Source organism: Chiloscyllium plagiosum, unplaced genomic scaffold (assembly GCF_037043375.1).
Source record: "Chiloscyllium plagiosum isolate Xiang-an unplaced genomic scaffold, Cpla_swu_hap1 HiC_scaffold_220, whole genome shotgun sequence".
Lineage (NCBI taxonomy): Eukaryota > Metazoa > Chordata > Chondrichthyes > Orectolobiformes > Hemiscylliidae > Chiloscyllium > Chiloscyllium plagiosum.
In genome coordinates, this window is record NW_028270359.1 from 157501 (window position 1) to 172500 (window position 15000).

The 15000-nt window shown below is 45.7% G+C and overlaps 1 long non-coding RNA gene across 1 annotated transcript; it reads right to left on the reverse strand.

Moving 5' to 3' along the window:
* Nucleotides 1-1151: 1151 nt before the first annotated feature.
* LOC148133748 (uncharacterized) lies at nucleotides 1152-3887 on the reverse strand. The gene is made up of 2 exons (XR_015756155.1): nucleotides 3053-3887; nucleotides 1152-2372 (listed from the first exon to the last, which is right to left on the reverse strand). It is a non-coding gene; the product is annotated as an uncharacterized LOC148133748 (long non-coding RNA).
* Between the last annotated feature and the right edge of the window lie 11113 nt (nucleotides 3888-15000).

The following is a 15000-nucleotide window of genomic DNA, read 5'->3' on the forward strand; positions in this document are numbered from 1 at the left end:
TGCTCAGGCAAGGGTCAGACCACATCCTTCCTGGCAACACCCAAGGCAAGCAAGGCCACTCGCGTCTCTCGCCTTTCATTTTCGACACGAGCGCCTGTGGAGGGACGGCCGGATTCAACGTGGGGATTGCCCGCCCTCCAATCGTTCCAAGAGACCTCTGCCCCGGCCTCTGACTGAGTTGCACAAACCTTGGTGTGCTCAGGCAAGGGTCAGACCACATCCTTCCTGGCAACACCCAAGGGAACCAAGGCCACTCGCCTCTCTCGCCTTTCATTTTCGACACGAGCGCCTGTGGAGGGACGGCCGGATACAACGTGGGGATTGCCCGCCCTCCAGTCGTTTCAAGAGACCTCTGCCCCGGCCTCTGAACGGAGTTGCACAAACCTTGGTGTGCTCAGGCAAGGGGCAGCCCTCATCCTTCCTGGCAACACCCAAGGCCACTCGCGTCTCTCGCCTTTCATTTTCGACACGAGCGCCTGTGGAGGGACGGCTGGGTTCAACGTGGGGATTGCCCGCCCTCCAATCGTTCCAAGAGACCTCTGCCCCGGCCTCTGACTGAGTTGCACAAACCTTGGTGTGCTCAGGCAAGGGTCAGACCACATCCTTCCTGGCAACACCCAAGGGAACCAAGGCCACTCGCGTCTCTCGCCTTTCATTTTCGACACGAGCGCCTGTGGAGGGACGGCCGGATACAACGTGGGGATTGCCCGCCCTCCAGTCGTTTCAAGAGACCTCTGCCCCCGGCCTCTGACTGAGTTGCACAAACCTTGGTGTGCTCAGGCAAGGGTCAGACCACATCCTTCCTGGCAACACACAAGGGAAGCAAGGCCACTCGCCTCTCTCGCCTTCAATTTCGGCACGAGCGCCTGTGGAGGGACGGCCGGATTCAACGTGGGGATTGCCCGCCCTCCAGTCGTTTCAAGAGACCTCTGCCCCCGGCCTCTGACTGAGTTGCACAAACCTTGGTGTGCTCAGGCAAGGGTCAGACCACATCCTTCCTGGCAACACACAAGGGAAGCAAGGCCACTCGCCTCTCTCGCCTTCAATTTCGGCACGAGCGCCTGTGGAGGGACGGCCGGATTCAACGTGGGGATTGCCCGCCCTCCAGTCGTTTCAAGAGACCTCTGCCCCGGCCTCTGACCGAGTTGCACAAACATGGGTGTGCTCAGGCAAGGGTCAGCCCGCATCCTTCCTGGCAACACCCAAAGGGAACCAAGGCCACTCACGTCTCTCTCGCCTTTCATTTTCGACACGAGCGCCTGTGGAGGGACGTCCGGATTCAACGTGGGGATGGCCCGTCCTCCAATCGTGTCAAGAGACCTCCGCCCCGGCCTCTGACCGAGTTGCACAAACCTGGGTGACGAGCACCGCAGGGCGGCAGAGCCGTCGCACTTGGCCGGGTGGCAGCGGGAAGGACCAGCCTATTCACAATAGCGGCCACCCACTCCCAGAGCCGGTCGTGCGGCACCCGAGGCCGACCCTCGACTCGTAAGAGGCTTTAACGTGTGCTCAGGCAAGGGTCAGCCCGCACCCTTCCTGGCGGCACCCAAGGGATCCAGGCCACTCGCGTCTCTCGCCTTCATTTTGGACACGAGCGCCTGTGGACGGACGGCCGGAGTCAACGTGGGGATGGCCCGTCCTCCAATCGTGTCAAGAGACCCCCCGCACCGGCCTCTGACCGAGTTCCCCAAACCTGGGTGACGAGCAGCGCAGGGCGGCAGAGCCGTCGCACTTGGCCGGATGGCAGCGGGAAGGACCAGCCTATTCACAATAGCGGCCACCCACTCCCAGAGCCGGTCGTGCGGCGCCCGAGGCCGACCCTCGACTCGTAAGAGGCTTTACAGTGTGCTCAGGCAAGGGCCAGCCTACACCCTTCCTGGCGGCACCCAAGGGATCCAGGCCACTCGCGTCTCTCGCCTTCATTTTGGACACGAGCGCCTGTGGACGGACGGCCGGAGTCAACGTGGGGGTGGCCCGTCCTCCAATCGTGTCAAGAGACCCCTGCACCGGCCTCTGACCGAGTTCCCCAAACCTGGGTGACGAGCACCGCAGGGCGGCAGCGCCGTCGCACTTGGCCGGATGGCAGCGGGAAGGACCAGCCTATACACAATAGCGGCCACCCACTCCCAGAGCCGGTCGTGCGGCGCCCGAGGCCGTCCCTCGACTCGTAAGGGGCTTTAACGTGTGCTCAGGCAAGGGTCAGCCCACACCCTTCCTGGCGGCACCCAAGGGATCCAGGCCACTCGCGTCTCTCGCCTTCATTTTGGACACGAGCGCCTGTGGACGGACGGCCGGAGTCAACGTGGGGGTGGCCCGTCCTCCAATCGTGTCAAGAGACCCCCCGCACCGGCCTCTGACCGAGTTCCCCAAACCTGGGTGACGAGCACCGCAGGGCGGCAGCGCCGTCGCACTTGGCCGGATGGCAGCGGGAAGGACCAGCCTATACACAATAGCGGCCACCCACTCCCAGAGCCGGTCGTGCGGCGCCCGAGGCCGTCCCTCGACTCGTAAGGGGCTTTAACGTGTGCTCAGGCAAGGGTCAGCCCACACCCTTCCTGGCGGCACCCAAGGGATCCAGGCCACTCGCGTCTCTCGCCTTCATTTTGGACACGAGCGCCTGTGGAGGGACGGCCGGAGTCAACGTGGGGATGGCCCGTCCTCCAATCGTGTCAAGAGACCCCCCGCACCGGCCTCTGACCGAGTTCCCCAAACCTGGGTGACGAGCACCGCAGGGCGGCAGAGCCGTCGCACTTGGCCGGATGGCAGCGGGAAGGACCAGCCTATTCACAATAGCGGCCACCCACTCCCAGAGCCGGTCGTGCGGCGCCCGAGGCCGGCCCTCGACTCGTAAGAGGCTTTAACGTGTGCTCAGGCAAGGGTCAGCCCACACCCTTCCTGGCGGCACCCAAGGGATCCAGGCCACTCGCGTCTCTCGCCTTCATTTTGGACACGAGCGCCTGTGGAGGGACGGCCGGAGTCAACGTGGGGATGGCCCGTCCTCCAATCGTGTCAAGAGACCCCCCGCCACGGCCTCTGACCGAGTTCCCCAAACCTGGGTGACGAGCAGCGCAGGGCGGCAGAGCCGTCGCACTTGGCCGGATGGCAGCAGGAAGGACCAGCCTATTCACAATAGCGGCCACCCACTCCCAGAGCCGGTCGTGCGGCGCCCGAGGCCGGCCCTCGACTCGTAAGAGGCTTTACGGAGTGCTCAGGCAAGGGTCAGCCCGCACCCTTCCTGGCAGCACCCAAGGGAACCAGGCCACTCGCGTCTCTCGCCTTCATTTTGGACACGAGCGCCTGTGGAGGGACGGCCGGAGTCAACGTGGGGATGGCCCGTCCTCCAATCGTGTCAAGAGACCCCCCGCCACAGCCTCTGACCGAGTTCCCCAAACCTGGGTGACGAGCACCGCAGGGCGGCAGAGCCGTCGCACTTGGCCGGGTGGCAGCGGGAAGGACCAGCCTATTCACAATAGCGGCCACCCACTCCCAGAGCCGGTCGTGCGGCGCCCGAGGCCGGCCCTCGACTCGTAAGAGGCTTTAGGGAGTGCTCAGGCAAGGGTCAGCCCGCATCCTTCCTGGCAGCACCCAAGGGAACCAGGCCACTCGCGTCTCTCGCCTTCATTTTGGACACGAGCGCCTGTGGAGGGACGGCCGGAGTCAACGTGGGGATTTGCCCGCCCTCCAATCGTGTCAAGAGACCTCCACACAGGTCTCTGACCGACTCTTAGAACAGACAGGGAGAGTTTGGCAATTCTGTCAAAAAATTGACAAAGTGTCAAAAATTCGACTTCCAAGAGCTCTCCAGCATGCACTCATACCCGCCATTAGAGTGCTATGCCCGTGGAACCGTTTTTCGGATGCCTTTCAAAAAGGTCCCGCGCCGCCATTTTGTTCTAAAAATCGTGTTCCCAGAAATCTCCGGGTACCCCGCCAACCTCACTGTGTAACAAATGCAAGTGGCACTGAATGGGTCTGAATTTCAAATTTGACTGCATCGCTCTGGAACTCGATCCCCGCAAAACCGTTTGGATTTTTCCCGCTCGGGACTTCCGCGACAGACAAAGTTAAAGTTTTCGGGCTGCAGACACAAAATGACAGTTGGCCATTTGCCGGGCTCAATTCACACAGTTCCTGCGGCACTTCGGAACACATGTTCGGCGCGAGTTTGTGAATCTTTCCCGATGCTTCGGCACTTTCCTCCGCTGACACTTAGAATATTTTTCACACTTTGCTGAAAAATTTTCTAAGTGTTTTTTCCTAAGTTTTTCTGGTTACTGATTTATTATTTTTGATCATTTTTCTAAGTTTTTCTGGTTACTCATTTCTCATTTTCGGGCATTTTTCTAAGTTTTTCTAGTTACTGATTTCTTCTTTTTGGGCATTTTTCTAAGTTTTTCTGGTTACTCATTTCTCATTTTCGGGCATTTTTCTAAGTTTTTCTAGTTACTGATTTCTTCTTTTTGGGCATTTTTCTAAGTTTTTCTGGTTACTCATTTCTTCTTTTTGGGCATTTTTCTAAGTTTTTCTGGTTACTCATTTCTTCTTTTTGGGCATTTTTCTAAGTTTTTCTGGTTACTCATTTCTCATTTTCGGGCATTTTTCTAAGTTTTTCTAGTTACTGATTTCTTCTTTTTGGGCATTTTTCTAAGTTTTTCTGGTTACTCATTTCTTCTTTTTGGGCATTTTTCTAAGTTTTTCTGGTTACTCATTTCTTCTTTTTGGGCATTTTTCTAAGTTTTTCTGGTTACTCATTTCTTCTTTTTGGGCATTTTTCTAAGTTTTTCTGGTTACTCATTTCTCATTTTCGGGCATTTTTCTAAGTTTTTCTAGTTACTGATTTCTTCTTTTTGGGCATTTTTCTAAGTTTTTCTGGTTACTCATTTCTTATTTTTGGGCATTTTTCTAAGTTTTTCTAGTTACTGATTTCTTCTTTTTGGGCATTTTTCTAAGTTTTTCTGGTTACTCATTTCTTCTTTTTGGGCATTTTTCTAAGTTTTTCTGGTTACTCATTTCTTCTTTTTGGGCATTTTTCTAAGTTTTTCTGGTTACTCATTTCTTCTTTTTGGGCATTTTTCTAAGTTTTTCTGGTTACTCATTTCTCATTTTCGGGCATTTTTCTAAGTTTTTCTAGTTACTGATTTCTTCTTTTTGGGCATTTTTCTAAGTTTTTCTGGTTACTCATTTCTTATTTTTGGGCATTTTTCTAAGTTTTTCTAGTTACTGATTTCTTCTTTTTGGGCATTTTTCTAAGTTTTTCTGGTTACTCATTTCTTCTTTTTGGGCATTTTTCTAAGTTTTTCTGGTTACTCATTTCTTCTTTTTGGGCATTTTTCTAAGTTTTTCTGGTTACTCATTTCTCATTTTCGGGCATTTTTCTAAGTTTTTCTAGTTACTGATTTCTTCTTTTTGGGCATTTTTCTAAGTTTTTCTGGTTACTCATTTCTTCTTTTTGGGCATTTTTCTAAGTTTTTCTGGTTACTCATTTCTTCTTTTTGGGCATTTTTCTAAGTTTTTCTGGTTACTCATTTCTTCTTTTTGGGCATTTTTCTAAGTTTTTCTGGTTACTCATTTCTCATTTTCGGGCATTTTTCTAAGTTTTTCTAGTTACTGATTTCTTCTTTTTGGGCATTTTTCTAAGTTTTTCTGGTTACTCATTTCTTATTTTTGGGCATTTTTCTAAGTTTTTCTAGTTACTGATTTCTTCTTTTTGGGCATTTTTCTAAGTTTTTCTGGTTACTCATTTCTTCTTTTTGGGCATTTTTCTAAGTTTTTCTGGTTACTCATTTCTTCTTTTTGGGCATTTTTCTAAGTTTTTCTGGTTACTCATTTCTTCTTTTTGGGCATTTTTCTAAGTTTTTCTGGTTACTCATTTCTCATTTTCGGGCATTTTTCTAAGTTTTTCTAGTTACTGATTTCTTCTTTTTGGGCATTTTTCTAAGTTTTTCTGGTTACTCATTTCTTATTTTTGGGCATTTTTCTAAGTTTTTCTAGTTACTGATTTCTTCTTTTTGGGCATTTTTCTAAGTTTTTCTGGTTACTCATTTCTTCTTTTTGGGCATTTTTCTAAGTTTTTCTGGTTACTCATTTCTTCTTTTTGGGCATTTTTCTAAGTTTTTCTGGTTACTCATTTCTCATTTTCGGGCATTTTTCTAAGTTTTTCTAGTTACTGATTTCTTCTTTTTGGGCATTTTTCTAAGTTTTTCTGGTTACTCATTTCTTCTTTTTGGGCATTTTTCTAAGTTTTTCTGGTTACTCATTTCTTCTTTTTGGGCATTTTTCTAAGTTTTTCTGGTTACTCATTTCTTCTTTTTGGGCATTTTTCTAAGTTTTTCTGGTTACTCATTTCTCATTTTCGGGCATTTTTCTAAGTTTTTCTAGTTACTGATTTCTTCTTTTTGGGCATTTTTCTAAGTTTTTCTGGTTACTCATTTCTTATTTTTGGGCATTTTTCTAAGTTTTTCTAGTTACTGATTTCTTCTTTTTGGGCATTTTTCTAAGTTTTTCTGGTTACTCATTTCTTCTTTTTGGGCATTTTTCTAAGTTTTTCTGGTTACTCATTTCTTCTTTTTGGGCATTTTTCTAAGTTTTTCTGGTTACTCATTTCTTCTTTTTGGGCATTTTTCTAAGTTTTTCTGGTTACTCATTTCTCATTTTCGGGCATTTTTCTAAGTTTTTCTAGTTACTGATTTCTTCTTTTTGGGCATTTTTCTAAGTTTTTCTGGTTACTCATTTCTTATTTTTGGGCATTTTTCTAAGTTTTTCTAGTTACTGATTTCTTCTTTTTGGGCATTTTTCTAAGTTTTTCTGGTTACTCATTTCTTCTTTTTGGGCATTTTTCTAAGTTTTTCTGGTTACTCATTTCTTCTTTTTGGGCATTTTTCTAAGTTTTTCTGGTTACTCATTTCTCATTTTCGGGCATTTTTCTAAGTTTTTCTAGTTACTGATTTCTTCTTTTTGGGCATTTTTCTAAGTTTTTCTGGTTACTCATTTCTTATTTTTGGGCATTTTTCTAAGTTTTTCTAGTTACTGATTTCTTCTTTTTGGGCATTTTTCTAAGTTTTTCTGGTTACTCATTTCTCATTTTCGGGCATTTTTCTAAGTTTTTCTAGTTACTGATTTCTTCTTTTTGGGCATTTTTCTAAGTTTTTCTGGTTACTCATTTCTTCTTTTTGGGCATTTTTCTAAGTTTTTCTGGTTACTCATTTCTTCTTTTTGGGCATTTTTCTAAGTTTTTCTGGTTACTCATTTCTCATTTTCGGGCATTTTTCTAAGTTTTTCTGGTTACTGATTTCTTCTTTTTGGGCATTTTTTCTAAGTTTTTCTGGTTACTGATTTCCCAACGTTGGAAATGCATGAAACTCGGCCTGAACACGGTGGCAGGGTCCGCTCTCGAAGGCGAGACCTTCGGCAGAACCACCGGGTCAAATCCGGCCGGGCTAGCCGGCCTCGAGCACTCAAAGTCGGTATGAGCAGTCAAGTTCGCTCCCATCACAGTTTGGACCCTAAAAAATCTAAGTGTCACTGGTTACTGATTTGTACTGACTCGAAAAAATTCTAAGTGTCGTTGGTTACTGATTTGTAACCACCGGGTCAAATCCGGCCGGGCTAGCCGGCCTCGAGCACTCAAAGTCGGTATGAGCAGTCAAGTTCGCTCCCATCACAGTCTGGACCCTAAAAAATTCTAAGTGTCACTGGTGACTGATTTGTACTGACTGAATAAAATTCTAAGTGTCGTTGGTTACTGATTTGTAACCACCGGGTCAAATCCGGCCGGGCTAGCCGGCCTCGAGCACTCAAAGTCGGTATGAGCAGTCAAGTTCGCTCCCATCACAGTCTGGACCCTAAAAAATTCTAAGTGTCACTGGTTACTGATTTGTACTGATTCAAAAAAATTCTAAGTGTCGATGGTTACTGATTTGTACTGACTGAAATAAATTCTAAGTGACGTTGTTTACTGATTTGTAACCACCGGGTCAAATCCGGCTGGTCTAGCCGGCCCCGAGCACTCAAAGTCGGTATGAGCAGTCAGGTTCGCTCCCATCACAGTTTGGACCACTTGCCGACTTGGGAAATGCACGAAAATCGGCCCCAACGCGGGGGCCGGTCCGCTCTCAAAGTCGAGACCTTCGGCTGAACCACCGGGTCAAATCCGGCCGGGCTAGCCGGCCTCGAGCACTCAAAGTCGGTATGAGCAGTCAAGTTCGCTCCCATCACAGTTTGGACCACTTGCCGACTTGGGAAATGCATGAAAATCGGCCCGAACGCGGGGGCCGGTCCGCTCTCAAAGTCGAGACCTTCGGCTGAACCACCGGGTCAAATCCGGCTGGGCTAGCCGGCCTCGAGCACTCAAAGTCGGTATGAGCAGTCAAGTTCGCTCCCAGCACAGTTTGGACCCTAAAAAATCTAAGTGTCACTGGTTACTGATTTGTACTGACTCAAAAAAATTCTAAGTGTCACTGGTTACTGATTTGTACTGACTGGAAAAAATTCTAAGTGTCGTTGGTTACTGATTTGTACTGCATCAAAAAAATTCTAAGTGTCGTTGGTTACTGATTTGTACTGACTCTAAAAAATTCTAAGTGTCCTTGGTTACTGATTTGTACTGCATCAAAAAAATTCTAAGTGTCGTTGGTTACTGATTTGTACTGCATCAAAAAAATTCTAAGTGTCACTGGTTACTGATTTGTACTGACTCAAAAAAATTCTAAGTGTCGTTGGTTACTGATTTGTACTGCCTCAAAAATATTCTAAGTGTTCTTGGTTACTGATTTGTACTGACTGGAAAAAATTCTAAGTGTCACTGGTTACTGATTTGTACTGAGCCTAAAAAATTCTAAGTGTCACTGGTTACTGATTTGTACTGCCTCAAAAAAATTCTAAGTGTCGTCGGTTACTGATTTGTAACCACCGGGTCAAATCCGGCCGGGCTAGCCGGCCCCGAGCACTCAAAGTCGGTATGAGCAGTCAAGTTCGCTCCCATCACAGTTTGGACCCTAAAAAAAGTCTAAGTGTCACTGGTTACTGATTTGTACTGAGCCTAAAAAATTCTAAGTGTCACTGGTTACTGATTTGTACTGCCTCAAAAAAATTCTAAGTGTCGTTGGTTACTGATTTGTAACCACCGGGTCAAATCCGGCCGGGCTAGCCGGCCTCGAGCACTCAAAGTCGGTATGAGCAGTCAGGTTCGCTCCCATCACAGTTTGGACCACTTGCCGACTTGGGAAATGCACGAAAATCGGCCCCAACGCGGGGGCCGGTCCGCTCTCAAAGTCGAGACCTTCGGCTGAACCACCGGGTCAAATCCGGCCGGGCTAGCCGGCCTCGAGCACTCAAAGTCGGTATGAGCAGTCAAGTTCGCTCCCATCACAGTTTGGACCACTTGCCGACTTGGGAAATGCACGAAAATCGGCCCGAACGCGGGGGCCGGTCCGCTCTCAAAGTCGAGACCTTCGGCTGAACCACCGGGTCAAATCCGGCCGGGCTAGCCGGCCCCGAGCACGCAAAGCCGGTATGAGCAGTCAAGTTCGCTCCCATCACAGTTTGGACCACTTGCCGACTTGGGAAATGCACGAAAATCGGCCCGAACGCGGGGGCCGGTCCGCTCCCGAAGGCGGGACACTCACCCTAAGCCTGGCCCCACCGCCGGCCAACACACCCTTCAAAATCACACCCATCCGACAATGCTACTCAAAAAGGATCCAAATTCAGAAACACCCCCTTCAAAAGGCACTCCGTCCCCGGCCACACTACCGGGGCATGCTCCCCTGGGCGATAATTAAGCCCCCACGACTAATTGAAGCCAACCACAGCCGCAACTCGAAAGGAGAAGTCAGTAACCAATTCAAAAATGCACTTGGTTACTGACTTCTACAGACTCAAAAAAATTCTAAGTGTCGTTGGTTACTGATTTGTACTGAGCCTAAAAAATTCTAAGTGTCACTGGTTACTGATTTGTACTGAGCCTAAAAAATTCTAAGTGTCACTGGTTACTGATTTGTACTGACTCAAAAAAATTCTAAGTGTCGTTGGTTACTGATTTGTACTGACTGGAAAAAATTCTAAGTGTCACTGGTTACTGATTTGTACTGCCTCAAAAAAATTCTAAGTGTCACTGGTTACTGATTTGTACTGACTCTAAAAAATTCTAAGTGTCCTTGGTTACTGATTTGTACTGCATCAAAAAAATTCTAAGTGTCACTGGTTACTGATTTGTACTGACTCTAAAAAATTCTAAGTGTCACTGGTTACTGATTTGTACTGCCTCAAAAAAATTCTAAGTGTCGTTGGTTACTGATTTGTACTGACTGGAAAAAATTCTAAGTGTCACTGGTTACTGATTTGTACTGACTCAAAAAAATTCTAAGTGTCGTTGGTTACTGATTTGTACTGCCTCGAAAAAATTCTAAGTGTTCTTGGTTACTGATTTGTACTGACTGGAAAAAATTCTAAGTGTCACTGGTTACTGATTTGTACTGAGCCTAAAAAATTCTAAGTGTCACTGGTTACTGATTTGTACTGCCTCAAAAAAATTCTAAGTGTCGTTGGTTACTGATTTGTACTGCCTCGAAAAAATTCTAAGTGTCACTGGTTACTGATTTGTACTGACTGGAAAAAATTCTAAGTGTCGTTGGTTACTGATTTGTACTGCATCAAAAAAATTCTAAGTGTCACTGGTTACTGATTTGTACTGACTCAAAAAAATTCTAAGTGTCGTTGGTTACTGATTTGTACTGAGCCTAAAAAATTCTAAGTGTCACTGGTTACTGATTTGTACTGCCTCGAAAAAATTCTAAGTGTCACTGGTTACTGATTTGTAACCACCGGGTCAAATCCGGCTGGGCTAGCCGGCCTCGAGCACTCAAAGTCGGTATGAGCAGTCAAGTTCGCTCCCATCACAGTTTGGACCCTAAAAATTCTAAGTGTCACTGGTTACTGATTTGTACTGAGCCTAAAAAATTCTAAGTGTCACTGGTTACTGATTTGTACTGAGCCTAAAAAATTCTAAGTGTCCTTGGTTACTGATTTGTACTGACTGGAAAAAATTCTAAGTGTCGTTGGTTACTGATTTGTACTGCATCAAAAAAAATTCTAAGTGTCACTGGTTACTGATTTGTACTGACTCAAAAAAATTCTAAGTGTCGTTGGTTACTGATTTGTACTGCCTCAAAAAAATTCTAAGTGTTCTTGGTTACTGATTTGTACTGACTGGAAAAAATTCTAAGTGTCGTTGGTTACTGATTTGTACTGAGCCTAAAAAATTCTAAGTGTCACTGGTTACTGATTTGTACTGAGCCTAAAAAATTCTAAGTGTCACTGGTTACTGATTTGTACTGACTCTAAAAAATTCTAAGTGTCCTTGGTTACTGATTTGTACTGACTGGAAAAAATTCTAAGTGTCGTTGGTTACTGATTTGTACTGAGCCTAAAAAATTCTAAGTGTCGTTGGTTACTGATTTGTACTGAGCCTAAAAAATTCTAAGTGTCGTTGGTTACTGATTTGTACTGAGCCTAAAAAATTCTAAGTGTCACTGGTTACTGATTTGTACTGAGCCTAAAAAATTCTAAGTGTCGTTGGTTACTGATTTGTACTGAGCCTAAAAAATTCTAAGTGTCGTTGGTTACTGATTTGTACTGAGCCTAAAAAATTCTAAGTGTCACTGGTTACTGATTTGTACTGAGCCTAAAAAATTCTAAGTGTCACTGGTTACTGATTTGTACTGACTCAAAAAAATTCTAAGTGTCGTTGGTTACTGATTTGTACTGACTGGAAAAAATTCTAAGTGTCACTGGTTACTGATTTGTACTGCCTCAAAAAAATTCTAAGTGTCACTGGTTACTGATTTGTACTGACTCTAAAAAATTCTAAGTGTCCTTGGTTACTGATTTGTACTGCATCAAAAAAATTCTAAGTGTCGTTGGTTACTGATTTGTACTGCCTCAAAAAAATTCTAAGTGTCACTGGTTACTGATTTGTACTGACTCAAAAAAATTCTAAGTGTCGTTGGTTACTGATTTGTACTGAGCCTAAAAAATTCTAAGTGTCACTGGTTACTGATTTGTACTGCCTCGAAAAAATTCTAAGTGTCACTGGTTACTGATTTGTACTGCCTCGAAAAAATTCTAAGTGTCACTGGTTACTGATTTGTAACCACCGGGTCAAATCCGGCTGGGCTAGCCGGCCTCGAGCACTCAAAGTCGGTATGAGCAGTCAAGTTCGCTCCCATCACAGTTTGGACCCTAAAAAATCTAAGTGTCACTGGTTACTGATTTGTACTGACTCAAAAAAATTCTAAGTGTCACTGGTTACTGATTTGTACTGACTGGAAAAAATTCTAAGTGTCGTTGGTTACTGATTTGTACTGCATCAAAAAAATTCTAAGTGTCACTGGTTACTGATTTGTACTGACTCTAAAAAATTCTAAGTGTCACTGGTTACTGATTTGTACTGCCTCAAAAAAATTCTAAGTGTCGTTGGTTACTGATTTGTACTGACTGGAAAAAATTCTAAGTGTCACTGGTTACTGATTTGTACTGACTCAAAAAAATTCTAAGTGTCGTTGGTTACTGATTTGTACTGCCTCGAAAAAATTCTAAGTGTTCTTGGTTACTGATTTGTACTGACTGGAAAAAATTCTAAGTGTCACTGGTTACTGATTTGTACTGAGCCTAAAAAATTCTAAGTGTCACTGGTTACTGATTTGTACTGCCTCAAAAAAATTCTAAGTGTCGTTGGTTACTGATTTGTACTGCCTCGAAAAAATTCTAAGTGTCACTGGTTACTGATTTGTACTGACTGGAAAAAATTCTAAGTGTCGTTGGTTACTGATTTGTACTGCATCAAAAAAATTCTAAGTGTCACTGGTTACTGATTTGTACTGACTCAAAAAAATTCTAAGTGTCGTTGGTTACTGATTTGTACTGACTGGAAAAAATTCTAAGTGTCACTGGTTACTGATTTGTACTGACTCAAAAAAATTCTAAGTGTCGTTGGTTACTGATTTGTACTGCCTCGAAAAAATTCTAAGTGTTCTTGGTTACTGATTTGTACTGAGCCTAAAAAATTCTAAGTGTCACTGGTTACTGATTTGTACTGCCTCAAAAAAATTCTAAGTGTCGTCGGTTACTGATTTGTAACCACCGGGTCAAATCCGGCCGGGCTAGCCGGCCCCGAGCACTCAAAGTCGGTATGAGCAGTCAAGTTCGCTCCCATCACAGTTTGGACCCTAAAAAAAGTCTAAGTGTCACTGGTTACTGATTTGTACTGAGCCTAAAAAATTCTAAGTGTCACTGGTTACTGATTTGTACTGCCTCAAAAAAATTCTAAGTGTCGTTGGTTACTGATTTGTAACCACCGGGTCAAATCCGGCCGGGCTAGCCGGCCTCGAGCACTCAAAGTCGGTATGAGCAGTCAGGTTCGCTCCCATCACAGTTTGGACCACTTGCCGACTTGGGAAATGCACGAAAATCGGCCCCAACGCGGGGGCCGGTCCGCTCTCAAAGTCGAGACCTTCGGCTGAACCACCGGGTCAAATCCGGCCGGGCTAGCCGGCCTCGAGCACTCAAAGTCGGTATGAGCAGTCAAGTTCGCTCCCATCACAGTTTGGACCACTTGCCGACTTGGGAAATGCACGAAAATCGGCCCGAACGCGGGGGCCGGTCCGCTCTCAAAGTCGAGACCTTCGGCTGAACCACCGGGTCAAATCCGGCCGGGCTAGCCGGCCCCGAGCACGCAAAGCCGGTATGAGCAGTCAAGTTCGCTCCCATCACAGTTTGGACCACTTGCCGACTTGGGAAACGGCCCGAACGCGGGGGCCGGTCCGCTCCCGAAGGCGGGACACTCACCCTAAGCCTGGCCCCACCGCCGGCCAACACACCCTTCAAAATCACACCCATCCGACAATGCTACTCAAAAAGGATCCAAATTCAGAAACACCCCCTTCAAAAGGCACTCCGTCCCCGGCCACACTACCGGGGCATGCTCCCCTGGGCGATAATTAAGCCCCCACGACTAATTGAAGCCAACCACAGCCGCAACTCGAAAGGAGAAGTCAGTAACCAATTCAAAAATGCACTTGGTTACTGACTTCTACAGACTCAAAAAAATTCTAAGTGTCGTTGGTTACTGATTTGTACTGCATCAAAAAAATTCTAAGTGTCACTGGTTACTGATTTGTAACCACCGGGTCAAATCCGGCTGGGCTAGCCGGCCTCGAGCACTCAAAGTCGGTATGAGCAGTCAAGTTCGCTCCCATCACAGTTTGGACCCTAAAAAATCTAAGTGTCACTGGTTACTGATTTGTACTGACTCAAAAAAATTCTAAGTGTCACTGGTTACTGATTTGTACTGACTGGAAAAAATTCTAAGTGTCGTTGGTTACTGATTTGTACTGCATCAAAAAAATTCTAAGTGTCACTGGTTACTGATTTGTACTGACTCTAAAAAATTCTAAGTGTCACTGGTTACTGATTTGTACTGCCTCAAAAAAATTCTAAGTGTCGTTGGTTACTGATTTGTACTGCCTCGAAAAAATTCTAAGTGTCACTGGTTACTGATTTGTACTGACTGGAAAAAATTCTAAGTGTCGTTGGTTACTGATTTGTACTGCATCAAAAAAATTCTAAGTGTCACTGGTTACTGATTTGTACTGCCTCAAAAAAATTCTAAGTGTCGTTGGTTACTGATTTGTACTGACTGGAAAAAATTCTAAGTGTCACTGGTTACTGATTTGTACTGACTCAAAAAAATTCTAAGTGTCGTTGGTTACTGATTTGTACTGCCTCGAAAAAATTCTAAGTGTTCTTGGTTACTGATTTGTACTGACTGGAAAAAATTCTAAGTGTCACTGGTTACTGATTTGTACTGAGCCTAAAAAATTCTAAGTGTCACTGGTTACTGATTTGTACTGCCTCAAAAAAATTCTAAGTGTCGTTGGTTACTGATTTGTACTGCCTCGAAAAAATTCTAAGTGTCACTGGTTACTGATTTGTACTGACTGGAAA